The sequence below is a fragment of the Lepus europaeus genome, chromosome 8 (genome assembly GCF_033115175.1).
Source record: "Lepus europaeus isolate LE1 chromosome 8, mLepTim1.pri, whole genome shotgun sequence".
Classification (NCBI taxonomy): domain Eukaryota; kingdom Metazoa; phylum Chordata; class Mammalia; order Lagomorpha; family Leporidae; genus Lepus; species Lepus europaeus.
The window spans coordinates 6456916-6471866 of NC_084834.1; positions in this window are offsets into that span (position 1 = coordinate 6456916).

Below are 14951 nucleotides of genomic sequence, written 5' to 3' on the forward strand. Positions count from 1 at the left end.
TCCTTGGGAAAGAGCTCCCGATCTCTGACTCCTGTGGGTATATCATTTGCCTGCTAACTACCTCCAATTACGTTCAGCTGTGCGGAATTACTTCCCTTTTAAATCAAAAAAAGAAAGAGAGATTTACCACACCTAACCTGGGAGTGTCATCTTTGACACACCCTCAACCCTGAGGAACCAAACAGAGCTCTCAGTCCACACTCATCTCAAGCCTCTAAGGCTCCACTGAAAGCAGACAGTCCACTTAATATAGAGCCATAGTGTAACAAGAAAAAACACCACAGTGAAGAAACCAAATATCTCCAACATGCCAAACAACAAACGCAAAAACCAAGCTAACAAGAACAAGGAAGACACTATGATGCCCCCAAATGAAAAAGACACCCAATTCAAGATTATGAAGATGGTGAGATCGAAGAAATGCAAGAAGCGGATCTCAAAAAATTGATAAGAACATTAAGAAGTTCTCAAAAACAAATTCTTGAACTACAGAAATCCTTAATGGACAAGATAGAAAATCTCTCTCGTGAAAGTGAAATATTAAGGAGGAATCAAAATGAAATGAAACAACTAGTGGAACAAGAAACTCTGATAGTGACTAGAAATCATAATGAAATGAAGAGTTCAATAGATCAAATGACAAACACATTAGAGAGCCTTAAAAACAGAATGGGCGAAGCAGAAGAGAGAATATCGGACTTAGAAGACAGAGAACAGGAAAGGAAACAGGCAAACCAAAGAAAAGAAGAAGAAATTAGAAATCTAAAAAATATTGTCGGGAATCTACAGGATACTATTAAAAAACCCAACATTTGGGTTCTAGGAGTTCCTGAAGGCATGGAGAGGAAGAAAGGATTAGAAGGCATTTTCAGTGAGATACTAGCAGAAAATTTCCCAGGTTTGGAGAAGGACAGAGGCATCTTAGTACAGGAAGCTTATAGAACCCCTAATAAACATGACCAAAAGAGATCCTCACCACGACATGTTGTAATCAAACTCACCACAGTGAAACATAAAGAAAAGATCCTAAAAGGTGCAAGAGAGAAACGTCAGATCACTCTTAGAGGATCTCCAATTAGACTCACAGCAGACTTCTCATCAGAAACCCTACAAGCTAGAAGGGAATGGCTAGACATAGCCCAGGTCCTAAGAGAGAAAAACTGCCAGCCCAGAATATTATATCCTGCAAAGCTCTCATTTGTGAATGAAGGTGAAATTAAGACTTTTCATAGCAAACAGAAACTGAAAGAATTTGTTGCCACTCATCCTGCCCTGCAAAAGATGCTTAAAGATGTGTTACACACAGAAACACAGAAACATGGTCACCAATATGAAAGAAGGTAAAGGAAGGAAACCTCACAGCAAAAGATCACAGGAAGCTCAATTTCTCTTTGACATAGAATTAAATTCTGATGCTCTGTTAAAGCAATGTGTTAAAGTAATCTATTATGTTCTCTTGATGTCTGTTAAATTATAATTGTTCAAAAACAGCTGAATTTTTACTAAGAGCTATGGGTTATTTAAATATGTGCTTTTTTCAAAAATTTGAATAATCACCTTGTAACAATGATCAAATTTGGTCTATGTTACATCATGATTTTAAGAAATCTTATTTCAACCAGATATTTTGGATTTTGAGGCTTCTTGGCATTCTTGACAGGCATTCAAAAAATCAAAGTTTCAAACAATCTGGTCTCTAAAATTTCCAGTAAATCCTGGACTTTGGTTTTTCCAGTTTGGGCACAACTGAAAAAATCGAAGGACCTATGTCTCAGAGACACCAACTAATCAGTCTATTTGGAGTATATTAGAAGGACTGTCAAGATGTGATGTGGTACCAGACTTTAAGTTTCTATAATGGAAAATGCTATTAATACAAATGTTTGAGAATTAAAAAGTCTAATGATCTTCTGTTACTAGACATGATAGTTATCTTAATGAGAAAGCCCCAGAGGCCTAAAGGGTTAAATACTTGTAAAATCCTACACGTGCTTTCAAAAATACTGTGAAGTAAGCAAGTGCCTCCTGTTGGTTGGTGAGTTTATAATTTTAAACATGGCGACTTAAAGTCTTTTGTCATCCACAGTTATATATGATGTGCTGCTCATAAAACTAAAGCGTTGTTGGTTCTGTGTTTAGCTGTCCTCCTATAGGTTCCTATGGACTTTTTCCAGCCACTTTTATTGTATTCAGTACTTTGGGGTGGCTCTGTAAACAGATGAAGCCAATAATGTATTAACAGTACCAACTGAGAGAAAGTATGGTTAACTGAGGTTACTAAAAAGAAAAAGCAATTCAAATCAATTGGCAATCTACAAAAAGAGTTAAAGATTTTAAAAGCTATTATTAAAATTGCTATATTGGTCTATTATGCTATGTTATATGTGTGTACATATTGTATGTCCACATGGGGAAATTTTATTAAGAGTTTTATTTTAAATGGCTTATAGATAAGATTGTCCATAAATTTAAGCTGCTAAAATCAATCAAAGATACATTTTAATTCGTGGGACCTGAATCTGTGTATCATATGTTTTAGACTTGTTGGTAGAAAGAAACTAAAAACATTTTAGATGGTTGTGCTTAAGTTTACTGGTTAAACAAACTACACCATGTTAGATATTTAAGAGGTGGTTTCAAATACATGATTCTTAAAATTTATAGAAGGCATTGGACCTTCTGGTAAATGTTTTCTTAAGTTGTTATCTAATGGTTGAAACTGTTTGCTAAGTATTCATGTGATATTGCTATTGTCAGCAAGCGATCTAGGACTTGCTTCCTCATTTCTCTATTCTAAGCCCAACTTGTTCTTTCATTTCTCTACTCTCTTCAAGGTAGGAAACTAATTCTATTATGAAGGAATCTGTAGGACGCACAATTTAATCTTTAGACCTTATAAAAGAGATGGCTAACATTTTTCTGCAATAGCATAGCCAAAATAAGAACTTAAATAATAATCTCATAGCTAGATTCACTTCGCCATCAGCGAAGTATACAGTAAGTAGAAAAAAACCTCCCTTTCAGACCAAAGGGAAAGAAAGTTTTAAAGTGAGAATATAATTTTCCTCATGGGCATTGTCTACCTTAGAAAAACTACTACAGAACATGCCTGTGACTATAGACTTGTAGTTCAGGCCACCGAAGATTAGAGATGGGACACGGGCACTCCCTTGACTTGCATCCTCTGGTCTGCTTTAACACAAACCAGGAGGAAAAGAAAGCTCGGCATCAGAAGCAATGGGTGGCAGGCCTATTAATGGCTGATCTGTACAGTGATCTGCCCTCAAGGAGACCCAACAGGCCAGTCCACTGCAGTGGCTTTCAATGTGGTAAGCATGGGCTTCAGCAGAAGTCAGCTTGTGAAGAGCCCTGGCAGCTCTGCCAAGAGTTGGATCACTGGAAATGGACCTGCCCTGGAGTCGAAGGATGCCCAGGTCAGAGCCACAGATCTTATTGGCTCTAAGCTGAAAAGCCCTTCACTCAGCCCAACTTCCAAAGTGACCACTGCAGCTGAGGGGATGGTCAAGTAGGGTCAGGAACATTGCAGGCAGAACTGTAAATTTCTTGTTAGAGATGCCACCTGCCTTTACCTGGCCAGCTCTCCTCCCAGGCCAGCCAAGTAATGAAAGTCAACAGAGTGCCTTCCCCTAGGAGGTTCACACCTCCCTTAGGATATACCCCATGTGAAGAGATAGATAGGTCTGGGCCTCTGAATTTACAAGGCCTAAAGCCCACCAGATTATTATCAAGCCCCTTCTATCAGGTTCTATTTGCCTCTCAATCAGAAAAATTACTTGTAGCTTAGACAGCACCTTTCTTAGCTCCTCCAATAATGACTCTGTCCTTTGTTCTAGACCCTGTCTAGCATACTTGGGCCTCATTCCTTTGTAATCATAACCTCTACTCTACCTCCAATGTCTCTACTCTCAACCTGTGTGTACTGATGGTCCTCCTCCCCACTTAATGCTGTATAATTGTTCAAACCTGGTAAATGCCACTCTTAGGATCATTGGTTACTATCCTCACTCTGTCTTTTATGACCTTGTCTAAATATGATCAGAGTCGGCAAACTTGGAAGGCTTCCATAGCCTTGGCAACTCATGACGACAGCCTAGGATGGTTACTGGCGCCATAAACTAGAGTGTCAATTTGTTGGGTCAACAACAGGAGCCACTGTGCACTTGCTCCTCATGTGGGATCTCTGTCCTTAATGTGCTGTACATTGTGATTTAATGCTATAACTAGTACTCAAACAGTATGTTTCACTTTGTGTTTCTATGTGGATGCAAACTGTTGAAATCTTTATACTAAATTGATCTTCTGTATATAAAGAGAATTGAAAATGAATCTTGATGCAAATGGAAGGGGAGAGGGAGCGGGAGAGGGGAGGGTTGTGGGTGGGAGGGAAGTTATGGGAGGGGGAAGCCATTGTAATGCATAAGCTGTACACTGGAAATTTATATTCATTAAATAAAAGTTAAAAAAAATGAATAAAAAGCATAATAACATGGTCCAAAAATTATATCATCATTATCTCTTCTGGCACGTGTTTGTAAAAGCACTTTCCATTCAGATTCTGAGAATGAAATGAAGCAATTTAACTTCATTGGCAGCATGGTTTTGATTTTGTGGTGGGTTAAGCTGTGACACTTGTGATACAATCTTCATTAATCCATAAATGTTTACTGAGCCCTGACTATGCTGTATGTAAGGGATTAGACATGGAATGAGGATTACTTCCATTTTTCTACTCAAATTGGGTTTGAGTTTAATGTATGATAGATAATTTTAAAATCTGAGAACCACTTGGATCTTTGTAATCTCTCATTTCTGGACTTGTAGAACTACTCGCTCAACACCAGGATGAATCTCTGCTCCTGACTGCAGATGTATTCCCTGCTGTTGACGTGGGGAAATCACCTTTGTAAACCACACCACTGAACTGCTGTCAGCAAGTTATCATGACGAAAACTGCGGCTTTTCACTGTGCCCGTCGAAATGTGCATTGCAACACAATGCCAATGCCATTCTGCTTTCCTATTGCATGTAACAGTTATCAAATAAATGGTAGAATTATTAGCAAGGAAGGCTGAGTAATTCAAAAGTTAAATATATACCTTTATGTAAACAATACGTTAAAATTAATCATTGACGATTAACCATGGACCTGCAGTGACTGTTAGGGGGAAACAGAAGAGAAACTTTGTACACAGCGATGGATTGGAAAATGTATAATGTAAGTTGGATCTATTCAAGCATTCATAAAGAAGGTTAGGCATTTGAAATTTCAGAGACAAATCTAACTTCGCAGCTTTACTGCAGCTTTTTATTCTATCAGTGACCAATATTCAGGGCAGGCATTCCGAGAAGCGGTTAAGACGGTGCTTGGAAGGCCAGCACCCATATCAAAGGCCTGGGTTCAAGTCCCTGGTCTGCTCCCGATTGCAGTTTCCTGCCACTGTGTACCCTGATAGAGCTCCTGGTTTTAGCGTTCAGCCTGGCTCTGCCCTGGTTATTGTGGGTATTTGGAGAATGAACCAGTGGATGGGAAATCAATCAATCAATCAATCTCTCTGCCTTTCAAATAAATATTAAAAACAAATATTAATTAAAATAATATTGAATAACATTAAGAAAATCTATGATGGTTATATTATTACATGTCAATATTCACATCATATTATAGGAGACAAATCTTACTTAATGATTTCCCTGGGGATAAGGGACCGCTACAATTGTAAAAAAAAAAAAAAAAAAAAAAAAAACCCTCCACACTCTCTTTTCTGTTATTAAAAAACAATGACATTTTGGATGACATCTCAAAGGGACTTTTATTTATTTGAGATAGTTACAGACAGAGAGAGAGAGAGAGAGAGAGAGAGTCAGAGAAAGATCTTCCATCTGCTGTGTCACTCCCCACATAGCTGTAATGGCCAGGGCTGAGCCAATCCGAAGCCAGGAGCCAGAAGCCTCCTCCAAGTTTCCCATGTGGGTGCAGGGGCTCAAACACTTGGGCCATCTTTCACTGCTTTCCCAGATCATAAGCAGAGAGCTGGTTCGGAAGAGGGGCAGCCAGGACACAAAGTGGTACCCCAATGGGATGTTGGTGCCACAGGCAGAGGCTTGGCCTACTATGCCACAGTGCCAGCCCTGCATAGAGATTTTTTTCCATCATTAATGCCAAGGCAGAGACTGTAGAAATTGTACAGGTGAGTGAAGAGAACCAAAGGGTTAAAAATGCTGACTGCTGAGCGTGGCAGAGCAGACTTCTTCCCGCACAGGTCTGGAATACTCATCATAATCTTAGTTATAAGAATGGACTGTCAGTCAGAAGGGTAGGAAAATTATATGCACTTACAATTAACCCTAAAGCACTTTAAACGGTGAGTGTCATTAGGAGTATATCCGAATAGGAAAGTGGTCATTAAGCACTCGTGTTAATTGCTATCTAACCATTGAACCAAGCTAATATGAGATACAGTGATGAGCAACTTACATAATGATCACAGGAAATTGAGATTTAACTAAGCTTAATTTTTAATATGCTACTTCAAGCAGATATTTAATTTAATAAATAGAAGCACAGTGCATTCTCTGTGGACTAAATTGACAACAAATTAAAGTTAAGAAAAAAAAGTAAGGCAATTGAGGGTACCTTATGGAGAATAACTTACTTTTAATTCAGGAAACATTTACTGAACATTTTCTCTGTGCCCAGTATTGGGCTTGGAACCATTGGTACAGAGATAGAAAAGACCCAGGACAGAGAGTTAGTAGGATAACCCAACACATACACCTTGAGAACAGCCATGCTAACAGTACTCTGAGCACTATGAAAACTTGGAGAAAAGACATTTCATTTAGCATCATGGAGGGTAAGGTTCATTTTTGGAACTCTCCAAAGAAAATAAAATTACGAGCAATTCGCATGAAAATTGACATTGCTACTATCCCTAAAGCTTCTACCAATACAAGCTATATTGCACAACCACAGGAGGCATCATTCACACTGCAATTCATATAAATGGTGTTGCGCTTCAAGGGACACTCTTCCCATAAAACATCAAGTCCATGGCACGCCTGAGGCTGTGCAGCCTGGCAGCCCTGGCTAGCTGTGTTCCACGTGAAGCCACACACTCACCTTATGCTACCCCAAGTCTATGTAGTTTACCCTTAAAATCAGAACCTTGTTTCACACAGAAAAAAGTGGCTGCCTGCTTCTATTCATCAATTCTGTCAACTCTTTCCTTCCTCAAATTTTCCCAGTCCATACCATATTCAGTAAAGTGCGCTTATGGTCTAGCTAAATGCTCCCTCTCTTCACATACACACACCTGAGACCACATCACCCTCCTCAAACTCGAGACTTATAAGCCTTGTCTAAGAACTGAAAGAGATTTTTCTATCGAAATTTCCAGAATTTTTTCTGTGTATTTGTTCAGCTATCATATCATGAACATATTTAAGTGTTGGGGTTGGCATTGTGGCACAGTGGGTGAAGCCACCACCTGTGACACTGGCATCTCATATGAGTGCTGATCAAATCCTGACTGCTCCTTGCCAGCTCCGCTCCCTGATCATGTGCCTATGAAAGCAGCAGAAGACAGCCCAAGTACTTGGGCCCCTGCCACCAATGTGGGAGGCCCAGATGGAGTTCTTGGCCCAGCCCTTGCTGTTGCAGACATTTAGGGAGTGAACCAGAGGGTGGAATCAATCAATCAATCAATCTCCCTCTTCTCTCTTTCCCTCCCTCTCCCTCTCTCTCTCTCTCTCTTTCTCTCTCTCTCTTTTCCTTTCTGAAGTTTTGCCTTTCAAATAAATAAATAACTTAAAACTATTTGGTGAAAGAACTAAAGAAAGGGGACAATAAAAGAATTATTTAAAAAATGTATCCGCTATAGGACACTTCCTCCACTAACCCCCATAGTAATAATGAAGTTCAATTTCCCTAATGAAACAACTTTTGAATAAGAGAAGGAAGGGACACTTCAGGAATTTCTGATTATTGATGTTTGTTCTTTAGAATTGTGTGTGTCGGACCAGGCATTTACTCTATTAGTTAAGATGCCTGTATCCCATATTGGAGTACGTGCTTCAATTCCTGGCTTCAGTTCTTCACTTCAGGTTCCTTCAAATGCAGACCCTGGCAGGCAACAGTGATGGTTCAAGTAACTGTGTCCCTACCTGTTGAGCACAAGTCTTGGATTTCCAGCGTTGGCCAGGGCTGCGGCTAGCCTTGTGGGCATTAGAGGATTGAGCCAATGGAGAGAAGGATGTTGCCATTCATTCTCATGCATTCCCTCTCCTTCTGCCTCTCCTTCCCCCTCACCTTCTTCCCTCAAGTAAATAAATAAAAGTGTGTGTCCATGTTATAAGGATTATTCCCTATGGCACTATGATGTGTGAATCCTACAACTCACCAGCTGCTGCCATGGACCTCCGAGTGGAAGTACCAACGTGTCCACACACAGCAATGTATTGTTCTTGAAGAACTGGAATGCCAAAGACTATCATAGATCTGTCGTTGGGCATGGATTTTTTAAGTCTTTAGACTGGATGTCTCTAAGCCATATAACTATATTTGTTAAATTTACTGCTATGTAATGAAGTTATATCAGGGAGAGGGAAGTGGAAGGAAGTCATTTCTTGATTTCTCTGAGTAGGATTTTGTTTTCTCAAATGGAAGAACAGGGTCAAGGTTGTATTCTAGGATGTGGAACAATAACTCTCACAGAACCCAATAAATAATTGTTCATAATGCAATGAATGAGAAGACAAAGTTCTTTTTTCAACTATCAAGCAACTCATCAGAGTTTTAAAATTTTTGTTATTTTTTGCTTAGATTATATGAAAGCTATCCTTAGTATGTAGATTACTAAAATTATTCCTTGTGTGGTATTAGCGTAGATAAAGCCACTGCCTGAGATGCCGACATCTCAGATGGGCACCAGTTTTTGTCCTGGCTACTGCACTTCTGAGCCAGCTCCCTGCAAATGTCCTGGGAAAATAGCGGAAGATGGCCCAGGTGTTTGGGCCACTGCACCCATGTGGGAGACCTGGATGAAGCTCCTGACTCCTGGCTTTGGTCTGGCCCAGCCCTGACCATTGCAGCCATTTGGGGAGTGAACCAGCAGATGGAGGACTTCTCTCTCTCTCTGCCTCTGCCTCTTCTTCTCTGTAACTCCATCTTTCAAATAACATAAATACAAATTTTTTTTTGACAGGTAGAGTTAGACAGTGAGAGAGAGGGAGAGACAGAGAGAAAGGTCTTCCTTTACTGTTGGTTCATCCTCCAATGGCCGCTACAGCCAGTGCACTGCACCGATCCAAAGCCAGGAGCCAGATGCTTCCTCCTGGTCTCCCATGGGGTGCAGGGCTCAAGCGCTTGGGCCATCCTCCACTGAACTCCTAGGCCACAGCAGAGAGCTGGACTAGAAGAGGAACAACAGAACCCGGCGCCCCAACCAGGACTAGAACCTGAGGTGCTGGCCGCAGGCAGAGGATTAGCTTATTGAGCCATGGCGCCGGCCACATAAATACAATTTTAAATAAAAGGTAGCCCAAGTGTTTGGTTCCCTGCCACCTACCTGGGAGACTGAGATGAAGCTCCTGGCTCTTTGATTTGGTCTGACCTAGGACTGGCCATTGTTGCCACCTAAGAAATGAACGAGCAGACAGAAGATTCTCTTTCTCTCTCCTCTTCCCTTTACCTCTCCTTCTCCTTCTCTCTCCCTCTTTCTCTCTAACTCCAACTTTAAAATAAATAAATAAATCTTTTTTTTTAAGATTTTAGTTGTTTATTTGAGAGGTAGAGTTACAGACTGAGAGGAGAGACAGTGAGAAAAGTCTTCCTTCCGCTGGTTCACTCCCCAGATGGCCGCAATGGCTGGAGCTGAGCCAATCTGAAGCCAGGAGCCAGAAGCTTCTGGGTCACCCACGTGGGTGCAGGGGCTCAAGGACTTGGGCCATCCTCCACTGCCTTCCCAGGCCATAGCAGAGAGCTGGATGGGAAGTGGAGCAGCTGGGATTAGAACTGGTGCCCATATGGGATGCTGGCACCACAGGTGGAGGATTAACCCATTGTGCCTCAGCACCAGCCCCAATAAATAAATCTTTTAAAAAATTATCCCTATTCCTTGAAATTCCTTTTAAAAGCACAACCTTCCTGTGGAGTCAGAGAGTTCACTCTAGCCTTGGAACACGGCACAATGGTGAGCAGAGGGGACCCAAAAGAATGAACAGGCCCTCATTCGCTCCTCTTTCAGGCAGTGCAGACAGAAAAGCCGGTAGAAAGGCAATTCTGGTAGCATTATAAGCCTTAACACTAGAAATCTGCAGAAATAGGAAGGAGGGGTAGCTTTCTGTTAGACGATTTAGGGGGACTATAACAATAGAGTATCCTCCAATCTTAATTTATTAAGAGAAATCACCCAGTAGAGAGAAATATGCACAAACAGCCACATCCAGAGGTGAGCGAGATAATGTCCTGTAGCGATGGCTAAAAACCTTCCTCTTGGAATTGTTTGTTCTCTCTAGATACTCAGGACATGTCCCGGGGACTGTATTTTGGGCATAAAAGAATCAAGTGTAGAGATTCCAGTTTAAGCTCTGACCTGCGCAAAATTTGCAAATCATCATGCCCCCCCCCCCCCCACCCAGGGAAAACCCGGGTGGAGGGCTCAGCACACTGAGACCCACTTTTTTTTTTTTGACAGGCAGATTGGATAGTGAGAGAGAGAGACAGAGAGAAAGGTCTTCCTTTGCCGTTGGTTCACCCTCCAATGGCCGCTGCAGCCGGCGCACCGTGCTGATCCGAAGCCAGGAACCAGGTGCTTCTCCTGGTCTCCCATGGGGTGCAGGGCTCAAGCACTTGGGCCATCCTCCACTGCACTCCCGAGCCATAGCAGAGAGCTGGCCTGGAAGAGGGGCAACCAGGACAGAATCCAGCGCCCCGACCGGGACTAGAACCCGGTGTGCCGGCGCCACAGGAGGAGGATCAGCCTATTGAGCCGTGGCACTAGCCGAGAACCACATATGGCCTGACTGCTGGCAGGTGGCAGGGGCTCCAGCACATTTCCCCCTCCCCCACTTCCTGTTGAGGGGCCTTGCAGTTGTCAACCAGGTAAACACTTCCCCGGTGTGGCCCAGATCTTTAAGACTGCCTGGAAGGCTACATGAGCTATGTGACCTTCTAGCTGATTGGAGAAGCATAGGGGCACCAATATCAGCTTTATCCTACAGAATCAGCAATGCTACCCTGAGCTAGCTATTCCCCTTTGCCTGCCCTATAAAAGCTTGTGCCTAACTGCTAATAAATGGACATGTTCACCGCAACTGTCTTCGGTGCTTCTTGTCGAAGTACGCCGCTGCTCCACCATCCTGACAGAGTGGGCCAAGCAGGATGAGCCCACAGAAACTGCAAATCAATGATTTTTCTTGGGTCCATCAGGAAATAGAAATTGCAGAACAATTCACCATCCCAAAATATGGAGAAAAGGGAATACAACAAATCATGGCCACCCTCACAACACACAAAGAGACGTTACTGGAACCCTACCTGGCATTAACACTTGCACTGTAACTCGGATGCACCACGGCAGCCACAAAGTGGATTAGCTTGGTACTGAGACCTTCTGTGGGGCTGCTTTCTTAATGGGGGCTTCACACTCTCCTGGGTTTCATCACCAGGCAACTTATCTACTTTACATGGTAAACAGCTGGGAAGGATTCTCCGGTAGAACTTGCAGATGGAGAGGAAGAGGACCCATTACAAAAGGCCTACAGACTATTCCTATAGCAGAGACCTATTCTCAAGGAAAAGGATCTTAGCAGAATCTCGTGATCCCCCCTAAAGGGAGGGCATTTCTCCCACTCCAGCCTATCTACCTTTCCTTTCTCAAATGTGGTGAGGAGGGGATCTAAAAAAACATTTGGGAAGGTCACAGCCCAGGGACACAGGTCCACTAACAGGCTTACATTTAATCATAAGGTTTTAGAGTACTTCACCTCTACTATATCTTACCATCATATCAACAAGGCTGCAGGATAATGACAGTGAATGACAGCTGGAAGACCTGCAGGAAGCACATTACTGAAGGAGGAGCACTTCGGGAAACCAAGTCAACAGCATAGGCAAGCACAAGAGCACTGGAAGAATTTCTACTGCGACAACAAAGATTAACTACCCCCAGATTTCTAGACAGAATAACAGAAATCAGACAAATGGTGTATTTATCTCCATTTCTATATCCTGTTACATTTGGCTTTTAAACACAGAATTATGAAACATGCCAAGAAGCAAGAAAAACCATAGTCCAAGGATGCATGAAAAAGCATCACAGTGGAACTCAAATACAACATAGATATTGGGGCCAGCGCTGTGGTGTGGCCACAGACGCCACCGCCTGCAGTGCCAGCATCCCTTATGGGTGCCAGTTTGAGTCCCGGCTGCTCCACTTCCTATCCAGCTCTCTGCTATGGCTTGGGAAAGCAGTGGAGGATGGCCCAAGTCCTTGGGCCCCTGCACCCACATGGGAGACCTGGAGGAAGCCCCTGGCTCCTGGGTTTGGATTGGCTCAGCTCTGGCCGTGTGACCAATTGGGGAGTGAACCAGCAGATGGAACACCTCTCTCTCTCCCACTCTGCCTTTCCTGCTCTGTCTGTGTAACTCTGCCTTTCCAATAAATAAATACATCTTTAAAAAAAAAGCATAGATATTGGAATTGTCAGGGAATCTAAAATATCTATAATTAATATGTTAAGGGCTGCAATGGGAAAAGTAGATAACATGAGAACAAATAAGTAATGTAGGTAAAGGGATGGGAACTCTAAGGAAGTATCAACTGGAAATGCTAAATGTGAAAACATCACAAAATGAAGACTGCCTTTGAGGGGCTCATCAGGAGGCTAAGCATGCCCAAGGAAATCATTTGTGACCTTGAAGACTGAGGGATGGCAAAGAATATGGAGAGGAAAGTAGAACACCAGAGAACTGTGGGATAATTTAAAAGGTGGGACATGTGCATAACCAGAATACTAGAAGGAGGAAAAGGAAAGAAATATTTACAAGATATAAGGTCAATTCCCAAAAATCAACTGCTTTCCTGTATACACGTATACCTGCATGACATCAATGAAGAATTAGCATTCTAAATGTTTGAAAATGTCATCAAAATTATTTAGGTATAAGTTATATAAGGTATTTTTAGGATTTGTATGGAAAAGTATAACTCTGATTAAAAAAACAAAGCAAATCTAAATAATTACAGAGATGAGAAGGTCCAATATTGTTAACTCATTAGCTTTCCCCAACCCTAGTTATAATTTTAGTGGATTTCCATTTAAAAGTCCAGCAACCTCTTTTGTAGATGTTGACCAACTCATTCTAAAGTTTATGCAGAAGTCAAAATACCAAGACTAGCCAACACAGTCCTGAAGAAAAGCCAAGATGGAGAACATGTTATCTAATTTCAAAGCTTACCATGAGGGTTTCAGTAACTAAGGCAGTGCTTTAATACACATACCACAAATGTATGTAGCAGTGGACCATAACAGAGTCCAGAATTAGAATTATAACTATAGTCAAATGACAAAGCAGTAAAAGCAGTTAAATAGAGAAAGGACAATCTTTTCAATAAGTGGTACTGGAACAAGTGGACATCCACATGCAAGAAAATGAATTTAGACACAGAGCTTAAGCTTAAAATTAAGTCAAAAGAGATCATAAGCCTAAATGTAAATATTAAACTTCTAGAAGTAAATGTGGGTGACTTTGAAGTTAGCAATTAGGTGCCGGAATATTAAAATCATGATCCACTAAAGAAAAAAAATTGATGTTGGAATTTATTTTAATTATGTGTCTGTGAAAGACACTTCAAAGAATGAAAAGATAAACCATAGACTGAGAGAAAATATTTGTAAAATCTTATCAGATAAAGGACTAGTATCCAAAACAAAGAACTCCTAAAACTCATAGTTTCATCAAACATGTTCTATATCTTTATCAAACAAATGGTTAAGAATGACATATTACTGTAGTATAATAATCTCTGATTATTAGTAAAAGATTTATTTATTTATTTCAAAGTCAGAGTTACAGACAGACTAAGAAAGAACTTTCAACTACTGGTTTACTCCCCAAGTGGCCACAACAGCCAGGGCTGGGCCAGGCTGAAGCCAGGTGCTTCCTCAAGGTCTCCCACATGGGTGGCAGAGGTCCAAGCACTTCCCAGGTATAACAGCGTGGAGCTGGATAGGAAGTGGAGCAGGTATGACACAAACTGGGCCCACGTGGGATGCCAGCATCACAGTCCACAGCCTAACCTTCTATACTACAGTGCCAGCCCTGGTCTGTGACTGCTTTTAAAATTTACTATATATGAGAGAAAACAAAAAGACAACAGGGACTGGTACTGTGGTGCAGCATGTTAAGCCACCACCATTGACACTGGCATCCCAGATGAGACTGAGTGTGAATCTTGGCTGCTCCATGTTTTTTCTTTTTCTTCTTTAATTTGTATTAATACACAGGCTTAATGTACCACTAACCATAACGTCCTACAAGTAAAAACAGACAGACCACTGTTTCTCAGGAATATAGACAAAGGCTATAAACAATAATTAAATCATAAGATGTCAGTTTCATTTTAAAACTGCTTGTATTCTATATTAACCACCAAGTATCAGATACATGATATTTTTCTTTTCGGAGCTGTCTTATCACACTTAGCACAACCGTGTCAAGTTGCATCCATTTTGTTCCAAAAGACAGGGTCTCATTCCTTTTTATGGCTGAGTAGGATTCCTCTACGCACGTGTGTGTGTGTGTGTGTGTGTGACACATTTTCTTTACCCAGCAATTAGTTCATGGGCATCTAGGTTGATTCCATAATTTAGCTATTGTGATTTGGGTTGCTATAACCGGGGGGGGGATAACTCTTTGATATGCTGAA